General features: G+C 41.3%; 1 pseudogene; it reads right to left on the bottom strand.

The window, feature by feature from the left end:
• LOC122814424 overlaps positions 1-20780 on the bottom strand; it is a 652984-nt pseudogene that overhangs the window by 173523 nt on the left and 458681 nt on the right.

Here is a 20780-nt window from a genome sequence, read left to right on the forward strand (position 1 = left end):
TTGTCTGAGTAGGTTTTTCTGGTGCTAGGCCTCCTGGCCTCCAAAATGACATCCATGACATCCTTAGAGAGAAGTGCTGATTGGTTAATTAAGTTATTTTCCATGCAGCAAAATTTGAAGTCCTGAGCCGACCGTGAAGGATCTGAGTGTTTTGCTGAGTCAGCAGGTGTGGAAATTGAGGTAAAATCCATGGAGGGCTGTGTGCTATGTTCCTTAAGATTGGGTACCAGTGTTGACGTGGTCAGTCTGGAGCAATGGGGATCATTTGTGGCCTCTCTGATCTGACTTTCAGTAACACCTTTGTCAGTAGCGGTAGTGGAGGAAAGGCATAGACTGTCAATGTTTTCCAACTGAATGATAGGGCGTCCACTTTCCAGGCTAGTGAGTGGTATGTCCGTGTGCAAAATTTTTGTAGTTGGTAGTTGTGGGGGGAGGCAAACAGATCTAGGTCTGGGCTTCCCCATCTTCGAGTTATCATTGAGAATACTTGTGGATCTAGTCTCCACTCATGAGGATCTATGATATTTCTGCTTAGCTCATCTGCCAATGTGTTTTCCTTTTCTGGCAGGAATTGTGCTTGCAGTTGAACCTGGTAAGTCAATGCTGTGTTCCACAAGGTCATTGCTTGTCTGCATAAGGGGTAGGAATGTGTTCCCCCTTGTTTGTTTATGTACAACATAACTGTAGTGTTGTCCGTCTTTATTAGCAGTTGTCCTGGATGTAAGAGGCTCTTGAAAGCTGTCAGGGCATTTTGCACAGTTAACATCTCCTTTTGGTTGATGTGCAGATGCATTTGATCTGCAGACCATTTGCCCTGTATGCACTGTCCTGCAATGTGTGCTCCCCAGGCGTATTCCGAAGAATCTGTCGTTATTGTCTGCTTTGCTGTAGGTAAGACAAATGGGTGACCCTTGTTGAGGTGACATGCTTGCGCCCACCATAGAAACTCTTTTTGAAGGCAGGGAATGAGTGGTATAATTGTTTCCAAGCTGTGACTGATGAGTCCATACACTTTTCAGGTACCATTGCAATTTCCTCATATGCAGTTTGGCATATGGAATCAGTAGAATGCAGGATGCCATGAACCCTAAGGCCTGCAGGATTTTCCTTGCAGGGAGTTGGGTTAAGGTTGCCATCATTTTGAAATATTGAGTCAGTTGTCTGTTTGTCTGGCATGAGATAAGCTGGCACCCCGGAATAATATCTCTTGTGAGGGCACTAGTTTTGATTTATTTTCCTTTACTGTCTACCCAGGCAACTTAGTAGCTTTGTTACAAACCCCAGATGCTTTTAAAGAATGTCCTTGCTGTCTGCTTGAATAAGGCAGTCTTCCAGATATGGATAAATTTGAATTCCTCTTTGTCTGCAGTATGCAATTACTGATGCCAGGCATTTTGTGAATACTCTGGGTGCAGTAGATAAGCCAAAGGGCAGTGCAGAGAATTGATAATGCGTTGTACCTGCCAGAAATTGGAGGTATCTTCTGCAATTTTGTCTGATTGGGACATGCATGTATGCCTCCTTGAGGTCCAACGTTATCAGCCAAGCCTTCTTGCCCAGCATGGGAAGAAGCTGCTGAAGTGTGAGCATCTTGAATTTGGGGACCTCCAGGTATGTGTTTAGAATTGAGAGGTCTAAAATGGGTCTCCAGGCATTGTCTTTTCTTGAAACCAGAAATAGTCTTGAGTAAAATCCTTGTCCTCGTTCCTCTGTAGGTACCTCTTGAATTGCTCTCATGTCCATGAGAGCTGTAATTGGTCTTTGGGCCTCTGCCTATTGATTTTGTGGCAGGTTTGGCATGCCTCTCATTCTTGGTAAAGTGTGAAAGTGGAATCTGTAGCCTTGAGATACAATATTTAGAATCCATTTGTCTTTTGTTATGATGTGCCAATTATTTGAAAAGAGCTAGTTTTCCTCCCAAAGGGGCTGCCAGGGCAGTTTTGCTTGGCAGGCGGAAAGAAAAGTCAAGTCATTGTGATTGCATTCTGAAAGGTTGAGCTCTATCTTCTCCTCCTCTTTGTGTTGCTGCAGGCCATTGTCTAAGCCTGTAGGATCCTTGTGGCTGACCTCTGCCCCTTGGCTGTCTGTATTTACCCCTTTGTGGTCTGTCTGAAGCAGGAAAGGACCAGTTCTTAGATGGCCAGTTTCTGCTGAAACAAGGGGGTTGTACCTGTAAAAAATCTTTGACTGTCTGCATAGATTTTGCCCTTCCCACCATTTTCTTTAAAACCAAATAAAACATCCTTCTGTAAAGGTGAATCCATTAATTTTGCTTTAACATGTTCTGGTAAAGTTTGTTCTTTTAACCAAGCATGTCTACGTATAACAGACCCTGTGACAGCTGCTCTACAGGAAGCAGCCAATGAATCAAACCCACATTGCAAGGTATGCTTTCCCACTTGTTCTGCTGCATGCAACAAATCCTGCATTTCCTTGAAGTCAGGCTGCTCTGTATGAATGAGCATTTTCTGTTTTAATTGAGACATCAAATACTGCTGGTATTTCAGCATGTGAAACTGACAATTTAAAGCCCTCATAGCTAAAGTGGCAGAAGTATACACTTTCTTTCCCCATCTATCTAGTGCTCTTGAATCTCTTTCAGAAGGGAGTGGATTCTTAGCAATAGAGGCCTTAACCCCTTTGAGGTTCTGGGAAATGGTTTCTGGGTCTACAACAGGGCTCTTATATAAAAATGTGTGTGAATCAGGGACTCGGTAGTACCCGTCTGGTTTAGCTGGTGCAGGAGGTAAGGAGTCTGGGTTAAGGCTAGATTCTGAGTAAACATCATCCAAAATGTCTAAAACAGGAGGAATTGCAAGGGGTCTGTGCTGAGGCAGAAGAAACTCCCAGAGTCTTTTTTTTGAGTCAGAGTAATCTTGGCCTTCCCAGTGGAAATGTTCCCTCATTGTGTGTAAAGTTTCCCCAAAAGAGAAGTCCTCTGGGGGGAATGCTGAGGGTATAGACTCTTCAGCATCTGAATCTTCATAAGGTGGAAGGGAATAATCCTGCTCCTCAGAGAAAGCTGAGGAAATGGAAACTTGGTCTGAAGAAGGGTAATCTTCCTCCTGTCTAGGCCTTTTGTCAGGAGGGGGATTGCAACCCCTGATAAGGGTAATGTTTCTTAGGCATAGGGGCCTGGTACAGGGGTCTGTTGACCAGGCTTTCTTACTTTTAAAGGAGCTTTTAACTTGGCATAGGACTTAATGGTAAGAGTCGTCGGTCTGAAGACACCTTCAGAAACCGAAGGCCTGTCTACTACATCGGATTCCCCTTCAGGATTGGTGTCCATTGGACCTAAAGGAATAGGCTCCTGAGGCCCAGCTATCTCGGTGTGGGAGGCCGCCTGTATTTCCAAATCTGCGGTCATCAGGGGCTGCGTAGGCGCCTCGCTGAAAACCGGAGAACCGGTGACAGGCCTAGCTGAGGCCTCGGTATCTGGTTTGGTTCTCGGTTGCCTGTCTTTGTCTTAGCGTTTTTTATGCATTCCGGTAGTCGGTTGCTCCGACGGCATGCTGTAATTAAACTTTCTACCAAAATAATGTCGGGTGAATTTTGCTCGACGTTTAATAGTACGTTTGTTAAACCTACAACAAAACCGACAACCAGTGACGTTGTGGTCTGGGCCTAGGCAAGGAATACAATAAGAATGAAAATCCTTATGAGGTATTTGCTTCCCACAAGAAATGCAATTATTAACTTTGTCTGACATCGGTCTGAGGCAAGAAAAGTTTTCCCAATGGGGTACTTAGCTTTAGAGAAGACTTCGGTCTGAAATTCGATTGGAAAATCTCAGGAGTTGGCCGACCGGCACTTGTGAACTGCTTCGGGCACCGCACGGCAAGAAAGACTGAAGAAAATGGCGTTGGCTGCCTCTTTTATACCCCTCTCGCACTGACATCAGGGAAGAAGTGACGACAACAGATGCTGGACCAAGACCTCTGGCCGACTGCAGGACCACCTGACGGCAGGATAACCCAAGTGTGATGACTGCAGCAGTGTAACACGATGAACATCAGCTAGTTGTCTTTACATACTTTTAACATCTTGTCTGACAACTTTGTTACTAATATTATACATGACAAGAAACTCTTAACTTGCAACATTTTCTGTATATACTGTTCATAATCAATATCTTGTTATTATACTAAAGATAACAACCTGTAATGTTGTTTACTATTGCTGCAACTTTGTATCTCTATCATGTAATTGATGTGGAGCTTTTCTCTCCGGGCATCCACTGAAAAAGGACCTGCGTCCAGTCGGAATTCCCGGTAAACAAATGTAAATAAATAAATAAAACAAATAAATAAAAATACCCATTTCAGAAAATTTCAACCATAAAAGGCCACTCAAACTTCTGTCATTGCAATCCACCAATAACAGTAAATATGCAAAACCTCTGCAGACGTAAGTAATTTAAATAATTCCACATTAAAGGGATCTGTAACTAATGAAGAGGTTTCTGCTAGCAGACAACTTTATATTTCATTGTTTCATCTATAAATAAAGTGCCTGTTGACCTTTAAGAATAAATGGCCTATGCTACATTAAAAAAATGATAAGCTAGTAATTTTGCAATGGGGATGGATGGCAAACTTATAACAGAACCATAGGTAATCCATCTGCATACTGTGGGAGTAGAAACCAGTCTTCTGCATCAAATGCAAGCATACTACCTCTGTTCTGCTAATGACAATGCAAATGACTTAACATAAGTAGCACTAAACTTCTCTTCGCCTGAAGCCCTCAGCTCCTTGAAAATCCACATGACACAACTAAATTTCCTAGCTTTCCTGTAACTAGTGTAGTTCAGATTCAGATTTGCTATATCCAGGACTATATGTAAGCTTCTGAGCCCCCCCCCCCCAAGCTTTCTGTGTTGGAGGGAAGCCTTTTAGTTCATCAGTGGGAGTGGTAAGCACTAGGTAACCTATCTACCACATAAGGAGTGGTTCTGGCCCAGAAATTGTAGTTACTGGCCGTTAGGGCAGTTTTTGCATCTCTCTCAACTTTCTCATTAAAAAGCCCACATTTGCACTTGTTTCTGCCCTTTCCTGTAACTAGCTAAGTCCAGATAAAGATTCTTAGTTTTAACATTTATATTTGCTTACTCGTGATCAGCACTTGTTCAGAACTTGTTGTAAGCACTAAATAAGCTACTAATTACTACAGCACTCAACTTCCTTATTACCTAGAGGAAAACAATTTTGGTACTTACTTTCCTCACTTGCTTAGAAAAAACAGCTCTTGTACTCACTTTCCTCACTTATAGAGGAAAATTATTTTTTATTCAGGCATGTCCAAGGGTCATCTCCCAGTGTTCTCTCCTGTCTATCTGATGAACCTGCGCATCTTGGGGTAATGCAGAGATTGCATCATGTACATAGACAACCTCTCCTCCTACCACCAAACACTACAACCTGTGAGAGATACACTTATCTAGCCAAACTGGAGGTAAAGCTCTCTCCAACCAAGACAGAACTTGACAGTCAAGAGGAGAAGGTAAACACTTGACTACACCACACTCATCACATAGTTTCACTAAATCTACACCACCAAAATCCACACATAGTAACACAAAAACATTCGTGGAGGCTCTCAATAATAATCTGTCTAAGCAACAGAGACCTCCAAAGCAGAAATGCAAGCAACCTCCACTCCCCAACACAACCCAAATGACACATAGCCCGCAGACTCAGTGCACCACTCAACCACAGCCAATAAGGCAAAACAACATACCCACACACTAGTCATAGGTGACTCTATAGTCAGGCATACTGATGTCCCACTCACCAGTCTAAACAAGAAGAAGGTTACTGTCAGCTGCCTGTTGGGTGCCAGGATCCGCCACATAACCCACACACTCAGGTCACTCCACAACAAGTACAAATATGTGACTGTCATTGTCCATGTTGGTGTGAATGACCCGAGATGTACCTCCCTGGACTACATGAAAAGAGACATGGAAGAGCTCTCTGATCTTGTAGCCCATGCAGGTATGACCCTAGCCCTGAGTAGCATTCTGCCATTGCCTCAAATGATACCGCAGTACAAGGACAAAATGATTGACTTCAACAATTGGCTATCGTCTGGTGTCATTCTAAGGGGATCCAGTATCTGTCTTCTTGGGATGACATGGTCGACAGACCATGATGCTTTGCCACAGATGGCCTACACCTGTCACTCCTGGGATTCCGGATACTAGCTAAGTATCTTGCTGCCCCTATAGTGCCTTTTTTAGGCAAGGTTAAAATAACAAATTCACCACCGTAACAGGAAAAGGCAAGAAAACACTGAAGGTAATGCTACTCAATGCTAAAAGACTAAATGCACTCACTCGAGGCACTCCTTAAAATGAAGAACACAGATATCTGCGCAGTGACCGAGACCTGGTTCAAGGCTCCAGACAGCACCCCTGCACTACCAGGCTATAACTCATACCACACTTTTCGACCATGAAACCTGGACCGAAACACCAAAGGCAGAGGTGTGTCCATATTCATTAAGGATATCCACACTTCCAGGCTAGTTGCTCAGCATCATGCATCCGAGGTTATCCAAGTGCAAATAAATCTGGGCAAAACTGCAATCCAAATTGTAGCTTGCTACAGATCCCCCACCATGCCCCAGGATTCCCACTCCTCTTTTCTTGATGTACTGGAAAATATTAGGGTTCAAACACCCTAATAATGGGCGATTTCAACTACCCCACCATTAACTGGGAAAACTACTCATGTACCAACTCCTTCACTCAACGCTTTCTGGAATTCATAAACTCCAATGCCCTGGATCAACTTAATCACACCCCCACCAGGGGCAACAATATCCTAGACCTAGTCATTACCAACATGAGTGACTGGTGTTCCACACCTGAAGTCAACTCCACGTTGGTCCGATCCGACCATAAGCTAATCATCCTTGATATCCACATCCCGCCCCCACCCCCCATTAAGGAAACCACGGCAAAAAAATTCTCCAAAGCCAACTTCATGCTTCTTAAGACAGAAGTGGTGAACGTCATGACACCCATGCAGATGGACAATACAGTTACAACTGCTGAATCCTACAAAAATGCACTCTAAACACTTACATGAGTGCATGGATCGCGCTATCCCAAACAGAACCAAGACGCTATCCTCCAAAAAAAGGAAGCCAATGTGGTGGTCCCCTGCCATAAACAAAGTGTACAACAGAAGGAAGAAACTGTTGCAAAAGATAGTAAAATCCCATGAGTGGAGGAGCTCCCTGGTCAGCATCAGTAAGAAGCTAAGATCCCTTATAAGATCCTCCAAAGCTAACTATGAAAAAAATCGCCACTAATTCTAAGGACAACCACAAGGCATTTTATAGCTATATCAAGAAACTCGATGGCAACACCCAAGTGCTTAAGCACAAAGCCACGAAAATTACAGAACCAACTGATATTGCCAACATCCTGGCAGGCACGTTCAGTGCTAACTTTAGTCCCCCACCCCACCCCCTAAAGGGTCTATATCTATACAGGAAGAATGCAGAGTCCCTGTAATCACAAATACACAGGTAAAAGCTGCACTCTCTAAAGCCAAAAACATAGCATCCATGGGACAGGACAACATCCCAGGCTGCATTTTACACGAACGTCAGAACGAACTGGCTCCCCACTTAAGCACCATGTTCAACAATAGAATCACATCAGGCTTTGTGCCCACTGCACAGCAACAGTTATCCCACTACACAAAGGGGGAGCCACCACCGATCCCAAGAACTATCGACCTATTAGCCTGACAAGCCTGGTCTGCAAGGCCATGGAACATATCATCATGGAACTCATAAACAAAGACATTGGTAACCTCCAAACTCTGGATCCCACCCAGTTTGGGTTTGTGAAAGGCAGATCATGCCTCCTGAACCTGCTCGACTTCTTTGAGGCAGTCACCAAAGACGTAGATGAGGATAAGGTGGTTTACACAGCCTATCTTGACTTTGCCAAGGCTTTTGACACCATCCCACATTTTGGAATTATAGCTAAACTCACTAAAACTAGGTATAAATCCCTACATCACAAGATGGGTTGCCAACTGGCTCACTGACAGAACCCACACTGTAAAAGTTGCAGACTCCATATCTGACCTCAAAGCAGTGACAGGTGGAGTACCACAGGGTTCCGTCCTGGGACCTCTCCTATTTGGTATCTACTTCTCTGAAGTACAGGCTAACACAGACGGCCTCTGGCTAATGAAGTTCACAGGTGACTGCAAACTAGGAGCCATAGTCAAGTCCTCAAATGATGTGGACATCCTACAGAAGAGCCTCACTAAGACAGATGCCTGGTGTCAGAGCCATGGCTTCAAGCTCAATGCCAAAATGTGCAGTGTCATCCCCTTTGATGAAAACTCTGTACCCATGAACTACCCCATAGGCAGCAATCTACTTAACACCGAATGTGTGATAAGAGACCTTGGGACCCAGGTGGACAGTAGTCTCTCCTTTGATAGTCACATCGCCACAGTAGTCAGGAAGTCCTTCTACGTGGCACACCTTATCATAAAAGTGTTCTCATCCAAGAAAAAAAAAAAAAAAAAAGAGGTAATTGTTCCCCTGTACTCGACACTCATTAGACCCATTATAGAGTACAACGCCCCTTTTGGAATGTACCTTACAAGACATCTGCAGCAGCTGGAAAGGCCAGAGAAGAACATCACAAAGAGGATTACTGACCTCAAACAAATACCCTACAGTAACAAAAACAAAGCACCAGTCCTTAGAGGTAAAAATAAATAGATAAACCAAGGTTGGAATGAACAGCCATTTATTCACATACACATAAACGGCAAATGTTTGAAAAATAAGCATTTTCATCTCCCATGGACTTCATCAGATAGAACACCCTACAGTGACCGCCTCAAAAAACTCCATCTTTACTCCGTAGCATATCGCCTACTCAGAGGTGATCTCTGCCTAACATAAAGCTATGTCAAGCCCAGAGCTGTTGGACATGCTACACCTAAAAAAAATCCCAATCCCTCTGGGCTACATGCTCTAGGGACCTAAACCTTGTCACCACAATAAACAGGACATGCTGGAGGGATAGATTCCTGCACCAAAGACTTCCCATACTCTGAAACAGGCTACCCATCTATGTCAAGCAAAGTTCTTCATTAGCACTCTTCAAGAAAAATCTTGATTAGCGGATGGGAAATAGGAAATAAATCCCGGAGATCACTTGTGTGTCTCTGCTCAATAGTGGCACAGGAAAATAACTTTCTTGGGTGGCGTAAGCCAGGGAACCGTGTTGGCTAGGCTTACATAGGCCCTTGGGCAGATAGCCTCATACTTATCTATGAACCTATGAACACTAACAGGGTAGGTAATGGCTTCTGCAGCAAGTTTTAGATATTCAGTGGGGAGCTTGTCTGGTGCATTAGAGCTGAGTTTTAGCTTGAGGAGTAGCCTTTTTATAGAGGAAGTTGGCATTCTAGTAAATGAGAAAGTGGGTGAAGCATTCATTGTTGATTCGTTGATGGGTAACGTAGTGGAGGAGTGGGATTTTGAGAGAGGTGGGGTAGTGTGATTGATCCAGTACAATCCTTGTTGGAGTGCAGTTGTAGAAAGTTAGCAGTAATGATAATTATGGAATTTAAGAAGTGCGAGTTGAAGAGACTATTTATATGGGTACTGTGTCTGGGTGTGGACATGGGTTACTTTTTGTAACAGGGTTGAGAAGTGGTTACGATTTGTTTAAATTATACTCTTTCTTGTTTTTGGATACTAGCTTTTTTTTTGTTTTGTTTTTACTTGTTTATGGAGCTGTTTGAATCTCAAAAGGTCTGAAGGTCATGGAGTTTTTCCACAGTTTCCAAGTTTTATCTCTAGATAGCATCAGTGGTTTAGTAGATTTGGTTAGCCATGAGGCAGGGTTAGATTTCATCCTTTTTATACTATGGGGGTGCAGGACTGTCTAATATCTCTAGACAGGTTGTGTTGAAGTGTTCCAATGCATCATCCAGAGGAAGACATTTTAAACTAGACCAATTCATATTTTTTAGTATATTGGTGAATGTCTGAGTTAAAATGTTTTAGATTCCTAACATATTTACAATTATGCTGTTGGTGAAGGGAGGGTGTTGATCAGTGAGCAAAGGCTGGGAGGTGGTTACTTAAAGCATCTGACAGAGTACCAGCACAGGAGAATTGGGTAGGGTCAGAAACCAATATCCAGTCAAGGATGGATCCCTCCATGCTTCTGCTATTATATCTTGTTGGAGAACCGATAAGTTGAGTGAACTGAAACAGGTTTATACCAGAGGATGGAAATTTAGATCAAAGATTCAGCCAATTTATGTTTAAAATGAAACCATCGTTCTGGGTGATGTAATGTTGCTTGAGTACCAGGATAGTATTTCTTCCAGTGTTGGTATGTTACTGCATATTGGTATGTTACTGGGGAATATAAAGGGACAGGATACATGGGTTTTTTGACATTCAGTTTTAGGAAGGAGGTCAGAATTTCAGCATTAGAGACTTGCAGGCTGATATCCCAGTATGAGAATATATTACTGTTATTAGAGTAAAGGACTGCTCCTCCTCCTTTTTTGTGGGGTCTATCAGTCCTTATTGTACTGTGGCCTGGACGTAGGATTTCTGAAGCTTTTATATTTGGTTTAAGCCAGGTCTCTGTGGCAGCAATGATGTCAGGTTTATTGAGAGCTATCCAGGCATGAAGGTCTGCAGTTTTGTGGTGAATACTTTGTAAGCTTAGTGTTACTATATGTAGGGATTTAGAGGAATTAAGAGAGTTGGATGTCACAGGAAGGGTTGAAGAGTGAGACCAGGGTTGGGGTATATATCTCCACAGAGGGATGAGGTTGAGAATACTGAAGAGTGGGGTGATGGGTTTTATATTCTTGTTGAACTGCCAATGTTGTATACAGAAAGTGGGGAGAGTTTGTTGACGTAATATAATGAACAGAATGTCTAGTAAGAAGAATTTTTACTTTGGAAAAGAGTACTGGAATTATTTGTATGAGGTAGGGTGATATTTCTGAATAGCTTTCAGATGATACTAAGATAAGGATGGTTACAGATGTTGGCTTAGTGTTAACATAGAGGTGAGTATAGAAAGATGCATTAGAACTACAAGTAGTGCAGCACGAGGAAGGAAAATTAAATGTTAGTAAGAGTGAGACATTATGAAGGATGCTACAAACTACCAGTTGTTAGCTGTGTAATACAATTAGTACGACATGATTGGCTTGCTTGGAATACAGGATGGGGTAGAGTTGAGCTAGCACAATGTGATTGGATAGTTTGAAGTGATGGGCAGAGTTGTGGGGGTTTCATTATAGGTAAAGTGGGCATGGATGGGATTTGGGGGTAGGGTAGGGGAGCAGAATGGACCTGAGAGGAGCGAGCAGAACCTGGTCACACACGGTGTCAAAAAATAAATCACTTAAATTGAGGTAAGTAACAGAATTCACAAACACTAATATGACTTGTAAGATGAGGGGAGGAAATCATGTAACTATGTCCCTGGCTGTGTGTCTGCTACTAACAGAATAATTTAAATGTTAAGGTAAAAGTTTATATCTTCTTTAGTTTTTGTTTTTAAACAATGGGCTTCAGTAGTGGAAAGACCTACCTTTACTGGTATAATGGAGAGTTACTATAATAAATTCTTGTAGGGTCCTTGCGCACTACTGCAGTTGGACATTTCTGTGAGCTAAAGACTCTGATGATGATGAAGGCTAAGGTGATCTGTGTAGGTAAGGAGCCGTAAAAAGAGTGTGAAAGCAGCTGCTGCTGGGTGAGGGTATACTGACAGAATAACTGCATAGCAAACTATAGCTACATTACAGCATTAGAGAGTTAAACACATGACCAAAAACCACGCACAGTATACAGTGCTATATCAATTGCAGGAATTGAACCTATCTCAACATACATGCAAGTAATGAAGCAGCACTTCTGTCAGCAAAGCATTCATCTGGTCAGTAATGTAGCATATGTAATGTTACTAAAGCAACTGTAAGCACATAAGCAATGTAAGAGTTCCCATATGTAATTAAGTTAAATAATCCAGGCATTATTTAAATGTTTGCATTCAGGAGAGTAAACTAAATACATCAATGAAAGCTTGCAAAATAACTCTTTCTGCTGTGACCAAGAATTACACAGTGATACACAGCAACAAACCGTATTGTAACTATTCATGTAACGGCAAGCAGGGGATATTTCTGCACCATTACATTGCAGCCAGTTCACTGTTCTATCCTCACAGTGTATTGAAAAACAAGCTTGTCAAATCAGAAGTGTATAACTTCTAGAAGTGCACAGTCAAGATATCCTAGCACAACACTGCTGCACAAGAACAGGGCTATGGTTTTAAATATGAATAAATCAAGTCTTTCTGTTTCACTTATCTTTTCTTATACAAGAGCAGACTCTGTTAGGATAATCATAGCAAAAATTCATTACACAGTATGACTTGAGCAAAACCCTTAGCACTTACATGGCGAGCACACCATGCTGAGGGACTGTTGAGTTGCTACTACCTAGCAAAACTTTTGAAAACGGTGCCCACTATACTCACAACCTAAATAAACTTACTCCACATGTTAGGTAAGGGGGGGGGAGAAGGGCTAAATAGGTAGTCTGCTAAGAACCGATTGTTACAAGATGGTAGAAGAGAACCTGACTATTCTTTTAAGAAATAAAAAGTGGGTAAAAGGCTTTTGATAACTATATAAAGTGATAGATTCAAATTGCTCAATGGAATTATTTCAATTAAAAATGTCAAAGTATATCAGGATGGTGTACAAAAAATATATACTTTGTACAAAAGAAATAACCTTGTATTTTAAATTCTTGGAAAAATAGCAATAATATATGAAAAACTGTTACTTGGTAGGTTCAATGTAGTTTTTCTTGATCCCTCTGGATTAATGAGTTTGTGTTTGTCACATTCGGAGACGAATTCCTAGAAGAGATACTGTCAGGGTGGATACCAGCATGATATGGAGATTCGCATTCAAAAAAGTAAAGGACTCTTGGCATTTCATAGGTTAAGGCCATAAGTTAACACCACAGGTCATTTTTTTACTGGAGAGCTACCAAAACAAACATACTTAGTTCAGACTATGGGTTCAGCAGAACAGAGTTCAGGAAAATAACTATACCTGTTAAAACCTTATTCGGAGATCCACTATCATATTCAGAACTGCAGAAACCCTGTTTTGGCAACCAACAAAAACAAATTCTGTCTGAAATGTCAATCACACACACACACACACACACACACACACACACACACACACACACACACACACACAATGTGCAATCTGGAGATTGCAACTCAAATACTTGCAAGTCTTTTAGATGAAGGAAAAAAAACTGTTGGACAAAACAAAAACATGTAGACTTGCAAAGAATGTGCACACAGTGAAACCAAGCTAGTGGTCTAAGCACCGTGTGGTAGGAACACTTACCTTTGTGCCACAACAAGCACTGCATCAGACTTATACACTCAACTAAAAATAACCATGGAAATGTTTTGTGTTATTTTACACATTTCTAATAGTCTTATTCACTGTGCTTAAATGACTGATTTTATTTAAAACAAATAAATAAATCCATAGTTAATTTATGACTTCTTGTTCAAATCAAATCCACACAAACAGATCAGGTGTAAGGATTAAATAAACCTTAAGTAGTTATTTTGAATGACTAACATACATGAATCTGTCATTCCACAGAACAGCTTTTGTTTGAATGCTGCTGTTTGCTCCAGTTATTATCAGTGAAAACAACTTTTGGCTCCCTTTGCAGTTGCACTGCTTCCCCCACTACTGTAGGGCATTCAAGTTGGTATATAAAAGATGAGGGCGTTGAAGTCTAGCCCACATGGCGAGGATGTAAAGAGGCTTGTGCCCCTGCAAAAAATAAATAAATAAATAGTGTTCACTGAAAGTTGTTTTTGGCTTTGTTTTCTTTTTCGACCAATGATATTTGAGTAAAAGCTCTTCAGTCGGTCAACACGATTCATTCAACATTATAACCTCCTGATACATTCGGCTTTTGAAATTACTCATTTCTTTATCAGTGCCACAAATCTTAAAAATATACTACAACAAAACCAACATATCTTCACATACTCTAATTACATACAGTTAATAGCGTGTGCCATGAAATTATTTTTAAAGTAATGCAATGCAGACCTGCAAAGCACAATGCCTTTCCTGCAGTTTTGTTGCAGACTACTTGAACTGAAAACATTCAGAATAAACTATAGTCAATTTACTCACTTCTATCTCCAGGAATTCTGTCTCATTCTTGGTTTGTAAATCTTTAAGATGTCGGACTTTTAGTTCCAGGGATGACAGTGATGCTTTCAGTTTGTCCTGTAGATTTTAACAAATTAAAATAAATATGTAAATAAACAAGAGCAGAAAAATAGAATAATCACTTTACATATGGGGTGGGGCACAAAATACACAGCTGTGTATTAAATCCTGTAAACCAGCGCACTGCGGCAGGGGCGCAATAAAAAAAGTTTCAAGATTACCATTTTTTTTTTTTTATTTATTGTGCACCTGTGCGGTTTCTTTTGGTTTTGTAGTTGTCTACTAAAAACTTTATTTGGAAAGACGAGTGTAATTGACCAATACACAGACAGTGGTGTGTATGTTAAGAACCACAAGTTATGGACAAGAGTAATTGGTATTAATTTTATGAACAATATTACACAACACATAATAAACACATCCTACAATCTAAAGTTCAAAGTTCTGAAGAGGGATAAACCCTGAAATTGGAAGTGATCTTTATTATACAACTACAACAAGGCAGGACAAAAACTAAGAAGTAAAATTGTGGATAACAACCTCCTGTGTCATCTAGCCACAAACAGAATCGGGTAACAGTTGACGGGCTCATGGCCCCTGACTTGCTCATTTCTCTACCAAACAGGTTAAGCTACGTTTTTAACACTAAGGCACCCTACATCACCTAGTACTACCTCGTATTAATTCATGACTATATTTTAATGCTAAGGCACCTTATGTGACGTGGTACTACCTAGTATTAATTTATGACTATATTTTAACACTAAGGCACCTACATCACGCGGTACTACCTCGTATTAATTCATGACTATATTTTAACGCTAAGGCACCCTACATCACCTGGTACTACCTAGTATTAATTCATGACTATATTTTAACACTAAGGCACCCTACATCACCTGGTACCACCTCGTATTAATTTATGACTATATTTTAACGCTAAGGCACCCTACATCACGTGGTACTACCTAGTATTAATTCATGACTATATTTTAATGCTAAGGCACCCTACATCACCCTGTACTACCTCGTATTAATTTATAACTATATTTTAACGCTAAGGCACCCTACATCACATGGTACTACCTAGTATTAATTCATGACTATATTTTAACACTAAGGCACCCTACATCACGTGGTACTACCTCGTATTAATTTATGACTGACCTGTGGATTCTGAATTCCACTATTTTTATTTTTTACTCTACGGTGACCTCAGTGGAACTGCTCAGGCATCCACACTTGGTTGTGTAAAAACAATCATTTCTTTATCTTATGTCTGAGCTGCCAATGTACCAAGCTCAAATTCTACCTTTGTGATCATGAATAACAACAAAACTATAAAAATACATATACAGACACACATCTATATTACTGCAATCTCTTAGCCATGTCACTCACTACCTTCCACACCCTTAGTCCCCATTTCACCAATGTGCCCACCGTTGATATCTCTCAATCCGTTTCTCCTCACCACTGCAATATGACACCTGTGCTCTACCCTCACTGCTGTGTTTCATGGGTAGGTAATGTCTGCTGCACTGTACAGCATAATCTAGGTACAGTACTGCACACATCAGTTTTAGGCCTTGTTGAGTCTATACTGGCCCATAGTTGTGGACCAGACACCAAATGTTTGCAGTGCTACTATGTACTGCACCTGCCTCAGCATCGTACAGTCTTTTGCTGTTGTCAGTTTTTCCAACAGTTCATCAACCTGCACTTCCTCTACCACTGACTATGGTCAAGCTGGACCTCCAGTAGTCACCCCATGCTTTAACTTTCTGCATAATACCACGCTTTGCAACACTGTGCAAATACCCTGTTGCGGTTCCCAAGGCATACTGCATTGTGCTATTAACAGAATCTCGGAAGTGAGTCTTTGATAATTTGAACATACACTTAATGATGTTAGTGTATGTAACACCGCAGAGTTCTATGGAGTCTCAGCCATGCTCTGTAGATTGATTGCTGGTGTCATAAACCATGGCTGTAGGTGCATTCAGCACCATTAATACGATGTTTATGAGGGAAATCACCTCCCACATATAGCTAGTATTTGTCTGACATGTGCTAGATGTGGGAATTGTGAGAACTGTCTGGATGGCACTCGCACACATTCTATAAATACACCCTGAATATTGAATAACACCTGGTAATTAATGCAATGGAAACCATTCAGATCGGCACACAGTTGCCATGTAGATTATGTGGAGCTTTTCTGGTAATGTTTGTACAATCAGTGACCTCCCTGAACTTTACGGTAATGAGCTATTTCAAAGAATGCCTGCTTAGTGGTGCTTCTGTCCTCTTCATTCTGTGGGAACCACATATGCCGTTCCTCATGCTGTGGTATAACATCAATGAACCAATAATTGTCAGGGAGATGTCTGTGATATGCCCCCTGTATCCCATGATGGCCACCGGAAGGCCCAGTAACAAGGATAGTCAAAGTTACCAACAGGAAATGGTATTCAGCACAACCCGTAGGATTCCATGTAACAAAGGCATGTCTACACGCTCTAACATGGTGTCTCTGTCCGCAACACACCTTTTGATTATGTCTTAAAGTGGTGGTGATGGTCGGTTAGTAATGGTCAGATCAGTCTGTGATGTGGGGAGCAATGAGCCATACCACTGATTACACTGGCTATAAGAATATGGTGCTACTCCTAGCATCTTAGCATGGTCCATCCGTGTTCACCAAGAAATTATGGTATACAAATTTGGAAACTAATGCACCATGTTGAGCAAGTTTTATACATTTCTAAATCACTCCATCATGTTGTTCATTCTCATTTGCATTTCTAATTGGTCTTATTACCATAATGCTACTCATTTCCATATCATTATATGTTCATTTGCATACAATGCTGGCTGCAGTATTTCACCAGGCAGCACAATGGTGCAGCCTGAGCCTCTGATTTGGGCCACCCTGTACATCACCGCACAACACAAATTCAATTAACACATTATGCTATTTGTTTATGAATCCCAGCTTAAATCTTTACTTTCATATTTATATAAAAATGACAATGTACACTAAACTCTAAATACTCCAGACGCTGCTAACTACTAATAAAATATCAGTATATGCTTACATATGAAGTTATTTTTGGTTTACATGCCTTTTTACTCACAAAAAAAAACAAGAAAATAATGTTAAAACTAAGGAAAACTGCTTCCTGTGATAAGCAATGCATTTTCTTCTACTAGAAAAGGTGGAATTAGCTGTTTTGATACAATACAGGCCAACTCCATACTACAGCTTAACTAAAACATGCAGCCTGCATCCTTCAGGGCACAAAGGAGGGACTGCCACATTAATTAGATAATTCATAAAGAAGAGAGCCCTACAAGCAAAACTACTTGCAGACTTTTTGCTTTACACATGGTTAAGCTATAGAAACATAGACTATGGCACCAGAAAAATAGTTTGGCCCACCTAATCTCCAGACTGGCATATCTGTTTAGATAAACCAACAGCTTACTTTACATTTCTTATCACATCAAAGATCTTATAGGTTCATAGGTTCATACTAGGCTATCTGCCCAAGGGCATTTATAAGCCTAGCCCATAGTTATGTGGCTTTCGCCACCCCTTTAGTTTGAATAAAACTATGCCTATTATTTTGCTGTGCCTCTGTCAAGCAGTGACACTGAAGTAATCCCTGGGGTATATCTGCGATCTCCCATCCATTGGTCAAGATTCCTCTTGAACAAGGCCAGTGAGGTGCTCTGCCTCACATGTACCAGATTTTGTTCCACAGCATAGGGAGTCTCTGGGTGATGAATCTGTCCCTCCAGCACGTCCTATTAATAACCGTGTCAAGGTTTAAGTCTCCCGCCCTTGTGGTTCTGAGGGATCTAGATTTTTTGAGGTGAAGCATATTCATCAAATCTGGGTTTGACATGGCCTTATATGTCAGGCACAGGTCACCTCTGAGCAAGCGGTATGAGACTGAATACAGCTGGAGTTCTTTCAGTCGGGCAGCATAAGACATATTTTTGAGGCCCTTTATCCTTTTGGTGAGGAACTTTTGGGGTCTTTCCAGCTGCTGCAGATGTCGGGTCAGATTGAGTAGGCATTGCACTCAATCATAGGTCTAATGAGTGATGAGTACAGGGGGACAATGACCTCCCTTGATCTAGATGTGAATCCCTTCATGATCAGGTGGGCAATGTAGAAGGTTTTCCTGACTACTTTGGCAACATGAGTGTCAAACGAAAGGCTAGTGTCAACCTGGGTCCCCAGGTCCCTGATGACTTCTTCTGTGCTCAGTGGATTGCCACCTATATGGTAGCTAGGGGTAACCTTGTTTTTCCCGAAGGGTATGACTATGCATTTCTTGGCGTTTAAGTTTAGGCCATGGTTCTGGCACCAGCTATCCGTTTCTGTGAGGCCCTTCTGAAGGATATCTGTGTCAGAAGTGTTTTCGACTATGGCGCCCAGTTTGCAGTCATCTGCAAACTTTGTCAGCCATAACCCTCCTGTGTTTGCTTGTACTTCAGAAAAGTAGATGCCGAACAAGAGTGGACCCAGGACTGAGCCCTGTGGGACACCACTTGTGACAGGCTTTGAGTCTGACATGGCTCCAGCAACTCTGACCCTGTGGGTTCTGTCACTTAGCCAGTTTGCAACCCATCTTGTGATGTATGGGTTTACATTCAAGCTGATGAGTTTTTCGATGATACCTGAGTGGGGTATTGTGTCGAAGGCCTTTGCCAGGTCGAGGTAGGCTGTATGGACTGCCTTACAATCATCAATGGCCTTGGTGACTGTTTCGAAAAAGTCAACCAAGTTTAAAAGGCATGATCTGCCTTTGACAAAGCCAAACTGGGTTGGATCCAAAGTCTGCAAGTTCCCTATGTCTTTATTTATGAGTTCCATTATGATCCTCTCCATGGCTTTGCTGATAAGGCTTGTCAAGCTAATGGGATGGTAATTTCCAGGGTCGGTGGAGGCACTGCCCTTGTGAAGAGGGACCACAGTCGCCGTGCGCCACTCCTTGGGTACGTATCCTGAGGTGATGCTAAGATTAAACAGCTGTCCTAACTGCGGGTTTAATTCCTCATTGAGTTCGTGGAGCACACAGCCGGGGACACCATCCAGTCCCATGGATGCTGTGTTTTTTGCCTTGGAGAGAGCAGTTCTCACCTGGGCGTTGGAGATGTTTGGGGGGCTACAATCCTCTGGTATAGATATCTCTCCTTTTGGGGGGGGGGAGAAGTTTGCACTGAACCTGTCAGCCAGTATGTTGGCAATGTGTGTAGGTTCAGTAATCTTCACATCATTTTGAACTAATTCTGAGCATATCTGGGAGTTTCCTCCTAGGTTTCTAACATAGCTAAAAAAGGCCTTATGATTGTCTTTTGTGTCCTTGGCGATTTTTCTCTCAAAATTAGCCTTGGATGATTTTATGAGAGCTCTTAGTTTTTTTACTTATAATGATCAAAGGTGTCTTACCTTTCAAGGATTTTGCTCTATCTTGTAGTAGCTTCCTCCTTTTGTTGTAGAGCTTGTTTATGGCTGGGGTCCACCAGACTGGATGCTTGCCTTTGGTACAAAGAGTCTTAGTTTTGTTTGGGATTGCCTGATCCATGCAGTCCTGTAGGTGCTGGTAGAAGGCATTTGTAAGTGATTCAGCGGTTTGAGTAATGTTTACCACTGGCTCAGGGGCCTTAAAGGAGACCACACTAGTTTTTAGAAGTGTGGTCTCCTTATTTATGCCTGACTCACATTTTTAAACTCATTTACTGTTTTAATAGTGCAAAGTTTCAGTTAGACTGTACAAATCATTCATCACCTTTTCTGTGAAACAGTCCTTCCTCTTACTCCTCTGAGCTGTGCGCGAGTTTAGACTGTGTCCTCTTGTTCTGTAACATCTTTTATTTTGTTTTTAATATGGCAACCATGTGCACTCTACCACCATTACTGTGGTGCTTAAAAGTTTTTATACCTCTTTTAAGAATATATATATATATATATATATATATATATATATATATATATATATATATATATATCTATATATATATATATATATATATATATATATATATATATATATATAGATACAGATTTATACATTTATTAAAGTTTGTGGAGGCTCTCTGTGTGACACATATGGTGTAGACCATGCACCATTTTCTCATGATGAACTAATTTACCTTCAAACTGTCCACATCCTTGGAAAGATGAGGTCTGTAGAACTGCTCATTGTCAGTTTATGTGAGCTCTACCTGTATAAGGCTTAATAACTTTTTGTTTTGCTTTACCACACCTCTTTGTATAAGGAATAATATATATATATTTTTAAGATTTTTTACCATGCCCTTTTGTACACAGCCAAGTATTCAAACAGCCTTTCTGGTGCTTCCCCTCATAATAGCTGCATACATTTAATCAGATAAGATGAACCCCTGACCCCTTCCTCATTTGTAAATTCTAACACTTTCACA

This window comes from Protopterus annectens, chromosome 10.part0 (genome assembly GCF_019279795.1).
Source record: "Protopterus annectens isolate FY-2018-M chromosome 10.part0, PAN1.0, whole genome shotgun sequence".
NCBI classification, from domain to species: Eukaryota; Metazoa; Chordata; order Ceratodontiformes; family Protopteridae; genus Protopterus; species Protopterus annectens.